This window comes from Trichechus manatus, unplaced genomic scaffold, assembly GCF_000243295.1.
Source record: "Trichechus manatus latirostris isolate Lorelei unplaced genomic scaffold, TriManLat1.0 scaffold00154, whole genome shotgun sequence".
Lineage (NCBI taxonomy): Eukaryota > Metazoa > Chordata > Mammalia > Sirenia > Trichechidae > Trichechus > Trichechus manatus.
Window position 1 is genome coordinate 2,019,249 of NW_004444090.1, and position 6,846 is coordinate 2,026,094.

Genomic DNA, 6,846 nt, shown 5'->3' on the forward strand with positions numbered 1-6,846 from the left:
AACCTACCACACCCTCTTCCCAGTAGGAGTAATTGTCTTGGTCATCATACAACCTCCAGACCCATGTTGACTTACCAGCTGCTTTTTTACCTCTAATGAAACTGTTTGTCTCTTTAAAAACAACTGCAACAAAAACTAAACTTTGAGGCAAGGAGATTGCTTTTAAAATTCTTCGTTCTTAGCAAAATTCTTACCTAAACAGTCTTTGAATAGTTATAAATATATTCAAATTATTAGTTCAGTTTATAATATAATTAAGAAAATGTGTTGTTAGAAGAGTATAGTGAACTCAAAAAAAGGTTAAAATGAACATGCAGTCTTCTAAATGAAAAAGGTGGCCATGAGGCTTTATGATGATGTTGGATGTATTTCTTAAATTTAATAATCTTACCTGGTTTGGCAACTTGAACACTCTGAAATAAGGCAGTTGCAGGAATAATTCTCACACCTATAGTTGCAGGTAGAAACCCTGGTGGCGTAGTGGTTAAGAGCTATGGCTGCTAATCAAGAGGTCAGTAGTTTGAATCCACCAGGCACTCCTTGGAAACTGTATAGGGCAGTTCCACTCTGTCCTGTAGGGTCGCTATGAGTTGAAATCGATTCAACGACAATGGGTTTTGTTTTTTTATTATTATTATTCTTAAGGGTGATCATTAGAGCATTTGATGTTGAGATGACCTGAAGTGCTTGGGATACTTATAGTTTGAAGAAGAGCATTTGGCATTTTATAATGGATGGAGTATGGAACTTTAGGAGTCCCTGGATGGCATAAGTGGTTAAACACTGAAAGGTTGGCGATTCAAACCCACCCAGAGGTGTCTAAGAAGTAAGCCCTGGTGATCTGCTTCTGAAAGACCATAGCCTTGAAAACCCTATAGAGTGCAGTTCTACTCTGCACACTTGGCATCACCAGGAGTTGGAATCAACTTGGTGACAACTAACATGAGACTTTAGACAGACATGGAGTCTAGTCCCAGATTTTCCATTGACTAGTTACATTGCCATGCCAAGTCATAGGCTCCTCTCTGGGCCTTACTTTCCTCATTTTTTGAAATAGGTATACTTGACATTCTTCAGTTCCACAGCTTTGGGGCACTATAAGTGCTTTAAAGATTGTGATCTCAGACTCTTTATTGTGTTTCTTTTCCCTTATAGACTAAAGGCGTAGTTTTCTCTTGCTACAAGTTTTTAATTAACACAGTGCTGAGCCTCAGATTCAGTTCAGCAGACAAGCATTTAAGCCTCCTGTGTGTATAACTTTCTGCTGGGTGATAAAGAAATATAGATATATATAGATATAAATAAGATATAATTCTGACTTCCAGAGTCTCAGTGTTTAATCCTTGAAACTGATAAATTATAGAAAAGCTCTATAAGCTCTAAAACCTCTATAAGATACACGTCCTATGTCTTAGATACAAACAAGGGGCTTTCTTATTATCTCTAACTAAAGAAAGCTTCATGGAGAAGACAGCATTTGATTTATGAATTGAGGGGTAGAAAAATAATGGGGCATAACATTAAAGAGGAGCCAGCTTAAGCAAAATCACAAAGGTGGGAAATTGCAGGATTTTTTCCCAAAATATATTTAAAAAAATGTTGATAGGTTCTTTGGGGAGTTGTGGGGAGGTGCCATGGTCAAATAATATTAAATGAGATTGTCTTTGTAAAACACTTGTTAATGTGTAATAATTGTTGACTATTATCATTATCATTTTTGTTACTAAATAAATTTTGGACTCAGTGGGTTCAGTAAAATAGTATATAGTTTTTTTTTACGGCTTTACTGCTGTATTGCTCAGTGCCATTAATATGCTAAAGTCAATTATGAATTGCTATGAGGAACGTACAGTATGTAGCATTCTTGAAGCTTATGTGATCATGGAACCCTTTTTCATGAATTATCTGATAGGAACACTAGGTTCAAAAAATACAGTTTTGAGAAATTGCACAGGAAGATACCGTATATAAATGGAACAGAGTAATTAATGGAGCCCTTGCGGCACAGTGGTTAAGCATTCAGCTGCTAACCAAAAGGTTGGCTGTTCAAATCTACCAGCTGCTCCTTGGCAACCCTATGGGACAGTTCTACTCTGTCCTATAGGGTCGCTGTGAGTTGGAATCAACTTGATGGCAATGGGTTTGGTTTGGTTTTTTTTTTCTTTTTTTTTAGAGTGATTAAATATAGGAAGAGAGAGTTTCTTGAGATTAATTGAACGAACATTGGAAAAATAAGAGTGGAAGGATATTGGAGAATGTATTTACACACATACCAGCCAGTAGGTGGCAGTGTTTGCCAAGTACAGCTTAGTTACAGTCCATCAGGAATAAGTTGAAGGAGGACAATCACATGTTGGTAATTTCCAAGAGTGCCTGTACACTCCAAGAGGGAAATTTATAAAACAATTTATACTTATTTACTATTTTAAATTTAATGTTTTAAACCGTTTAAATAAATAATTGTATTTTGCTAACATATGCACGCACACATGCGCGCGCGCACACACACACACACAAGAACTCTGCCCCCTTATCTACGCAGAGATAAGGTGGAAAATTCGTCTATTTATGCTATCAAGTAATAGACACTGTATTATGTGATAGGTTTACATTAGTGTATAAAAACATCAAAGTCTTTGCTCTTGTAGAACATTTAATGATGGGACTAATCTATATCTAGTATTACGTATTATTCAGGATATCACTACTTACCTGGTGCCTTCATGAAAAATACCCTATAGTCAAAGTTAGCTCCTAGTAAAGGACTCAAATAGAAGTAATCTCTTCCATGGTTTATGATATTAACTGTGCCAAATGGCATCAGTATGCATACCAGCCTCTCATGTTGGACTCCGTCCAGTGTGCTGGGTTCCCAGAGATTGCAGATAAAAGTAAATTGGCTTGTGAGGAATTGCAACTACTGGATCTGTTATATAAGTATACACACATAGCCAAGTGGTACTCACTAAAGTACCCGTGGACACAGAGGAGGACAGAAAGTGGAAAGGTAACCAGTAGTTCCAAAGCTGTCACCCTGCTTCCAGCTCACATTTCAATTGGATACTTCAGTTCCTCCTTTATCATCACTTCCCTAAAGAATGCAGACATTTTTGCAGAAACAGACTAACTACAAATCCCACTTCTTTACCTTTGAGACATGACCTACAAATGTTGGATGGCTTATTTGACATCTTGGGATATTTATATAAATTCTCTATGCATGTTTGCACTGAAATCTATTGAAACAGAAGAGAATTTAATAAAAAAAATTTTGACTTACACCTTTTTTTTTTTTTACATGAAGATCTTAATCTTTTATTGATGCACTTGGGATTTTTGCAGGTGACACTAATTAATGCTAATGTGATTTGTGCATCTAATTCCCTGCAAACATATTGACTATGCCTGGAAGCTCTACCTCCTGAGGCTCTGTGCTTGGCAGGTTTATAGATAAGCAGAGCCTTGGTGAAAAACCTTAAGGGAAGATTCCAGAATTTGGGAATTCAGGAAATGCTCAAGGGAAAACAATTGAGTTTTTTCCAGCCAATTTAGAAGGAAAATCTTAACTAGTTAAGGATTGCTATGCCTATTTTGTTCATTTACTTTTTTAGCATTCAAAATGATAAATCTCTCTTTTCAACAAAATTTTATCCTTTTTATTTTCTTATATAAGATCTTCCCTAGTCAAAATTTTGGGAAGAAAGATGTATTTTTAGGTCATTGGAACATAGCTTAGGAATCACCGTTCACTCTTCATTTTATAACTTAATTCATTTAGGAAAGATAAATAATTAAAGATTCTATTTAGAGGCGAGGCCAAGATGGCAGAGTAGTGAGACAGCTTCCTATGTCCCTCTTACAACAAAGACCTGAAAAAACAAGTGAATTGATTGAGGAATTGGACTGAGTGACGGGGGGAGAGAGAGAGACAGTTCGGAAGCAGTGAGGAGTTGCCTGACCTGACCTGGTGGGAGCTGCAGCCCTTTAGCCCGGATCAGCTCAGGGTGCACAGTGAGGCTGGCAAACAGCTGTGCGCGCTTGCTCGCTCGGGAGGCACTTTCCACATCGAGAGAGATCTGGCAGCAGAGCGTCTACTTGAACACTCCAAACCAGTGAAAAGCAGCACTTAAGTGGCTAAAGATAAGTACTTGCATGTGGTCTACCATGGGGATTTATAAAAAAAACTCATTTCGGAAAAACCTCTCTCCCATTTACCTCCTCCCTCCCTGCTCTGCACCAGGTCACGGCGAGCTTCAGTGATCTGTGAGTCCCATGGGCCGGAAGTAGATCCCATAAGGCACCCTGACCCATTCTTCTGGCCTTGGAGAAGGAACAAATTAACAAACGGAAAAAATAAGCTACCGGCTCCCCTAAGCCAGGACCTCAGGGTTGGCACAGCTCCTTTGCCTAGGCACAAGCATAAGGGGTCTGCAGACTTTGAGTGCCTTCCACCCATGCATAGACTTGTGTGGGCCCATCTCAACAGCACAAGCCCTCACTACCAGAGTACAACAGGGTAAATACCTGAAGTCTACCTTCAACTGTTTCAGCTGTGAAGTGGCAAAGTTTATGACATTTGACACTGTTCTGCCCTTTAAGCAGGCGCCTTACGTGTCCACATCAGGGGCTGGAGGACTGGTGGCTTCACCCATGCCACCTAGCCACCTGCCACAGGGGTCCAAGAACAAGTGGTGCACCCCAGTCCTTACAACCAACAGAGTAGGGTGCTCATAGTCCAGCTGCAAAACTCACCTGCCTACTCGCTGTAGGCAACAGGGACACGCTTTCCTTTCAGACACTGAGGGGCAGCTGTCAGCCCCCTACCTTGCTCAGTGCATGACCCCCTACTGCAGCCAGATACTTGTGCCTACACCAATCACCCATGCCTGTCTAGGACTGTAGGTGAGAGCCTCCACCACACACTTGGTGACCAACTGCCTCGACACCTGTGCTGAATCTGTACAGGAAAATTTAAAGGACTCCTGAGCACACATACTTAGTAACAGACCTAACTACCTGGTGACAGGATGTTAGAGCTTCAAAGGTGCCAATAATCAAACTAGTGCACATGAGCAGCCTATTTGGGCATATCGAAACAAAACACAACAAGAAGCTAGGACACACTAAACAAATATAAAATTATAATAACTTATTGATGGCTTGGAGACAGCAGTCAATATCAAATCACATTAAAAGGCAGTCAATGATGGCTTCAGCAAGCTCCCAACATAAAGAATCAATAAATTTTATGGGGGAAGAGAATTTCTTGGAATTACCAGAGGCCGAATGCAAGACATTAATATACACAACTCTTCAAGAAATTAGGAAGAAAATTGAACAAAACATAGAGAAATCCAAAGAACACACAGACAAAGCAGTAGTGGAACTTAAAAAGGTTATTCAAGAGCATAATGACAAATTTAATAAGCTGCAAGAATCCGTAGAGAGACAGCAATCAGAAATCCAGAAGATTAACAATAAAATTTCAGAATTAGACAACTCAATAGAAAGTCATAGGAGCAGAACTGAGGCAGTAGAAGTCAGAATTAGTGACACTGAATATAAAGCACTTGACACCAACTTATTTGAGGAAAAATCAGAAAAAAGAATTTAAAAAAATGAAGAAACTCTAAGAGTTATGTGAGACTCTATTGAGAGAAATAACCTACGAGTGATTGGAGTACCAGAACGGGGCGGGGGGTGAGGGGGATAACAGAAAATACAGAGAGAACTGTTGAAGGTTTATTGACAGAAAACTTCCCTGATATCATGAAAGATGAGAAGATACCTATCCAAGATGCTCATCGAACCCCACATAAGGTAGATCCCAAAAGAAAGTCATCAAGACATATTATAATCAAACTTGCCAAAATCAAAGAGAAAGAGAGATTTTTAAGAGTGGCTAGGGATAAAAGAAAAGTCATCTACAAAGGAGAGTCAATAAGACTAAGCTCGGACTACTCGGCAGAAACCTTGCAGGCAGAAAGGCAATGGGATGACATATGTAAAGCCTTGAAGGAAACAAATTTCCAGCCAATAATTACATATCCAGTAAAACTCTCTCTCAAATATGATGAAATTAGCGCATTTACAGATAAACAGAAGTTTAGGGAATTTGCAAAAACCAAACCAGAATTATAAGAAATACTAACGGGAATCCTCCGGTTAGAAAATGAATAACTTTACATAACAACGTAAGGCTAGAACACAGGACAGAGCAACCAGATATTGACTCAGATAGGGAAGTCACAAAAATACATCAAAGCTAAAACATTGAAAATAGGGAAATAGAGATATCAATGTGTAAAATATGACACCATTAAAAGAAAAAGGAGGGACTTAAAAAATGTAGACATAGACTTTGCATGTAGAGAGGAAGTCAAGGCGATACAAAGAAATAAAAGACTGGTATAAACTTAGAAAAATAGGGGTAAATATTTAGGTAACCACAAAGGAAACTAACTATCCTACAAGTCAAAATAAAGAACTAGAAAAATATAAAGACTCAGCAAACACAAAATCAACAACAATGAAAAAGATGAAAAGAAAATACATAAAAAAAGACGACTCCACAGAAAATTAAGGGGAACAAAGAAACTGTGAACAACACACAAAAAAGACATCAAAATGACAGCATTAAACTCATGCCTATCAATAATTATGTAAATGGACTAAATACGTGAATAAAGAGACAGAGAGTGGCAGATTGGATAAAAAAACACGATCTGTCTATATGCTGCCTACAAGAGACACACCTTAGACTTAAAGACACAAGGAAACTAACACTCAAAGGATAAAAAAAAAATATCAAGCAAACAATACTCAAAAAAGAGCAGGAGTGGCAAT

At 38.5% G+C, this 6,846-nt stretch overlaps 1 protein-coding gene across 3 annotated transcripts in view; it reads left to right on the forward strand.

The window, feature by feature from the left end:
• The window catches only part of UBE3D (ubiquitin protein ligase E3D), a 162,653-nt gene that overhangs the window by 70,566 nt on the left and 85,241 nt on the right, over positions 1 to 6,846 (forward strand). The gene's annotated exons all lie outside the window — the stretch shown is intronic.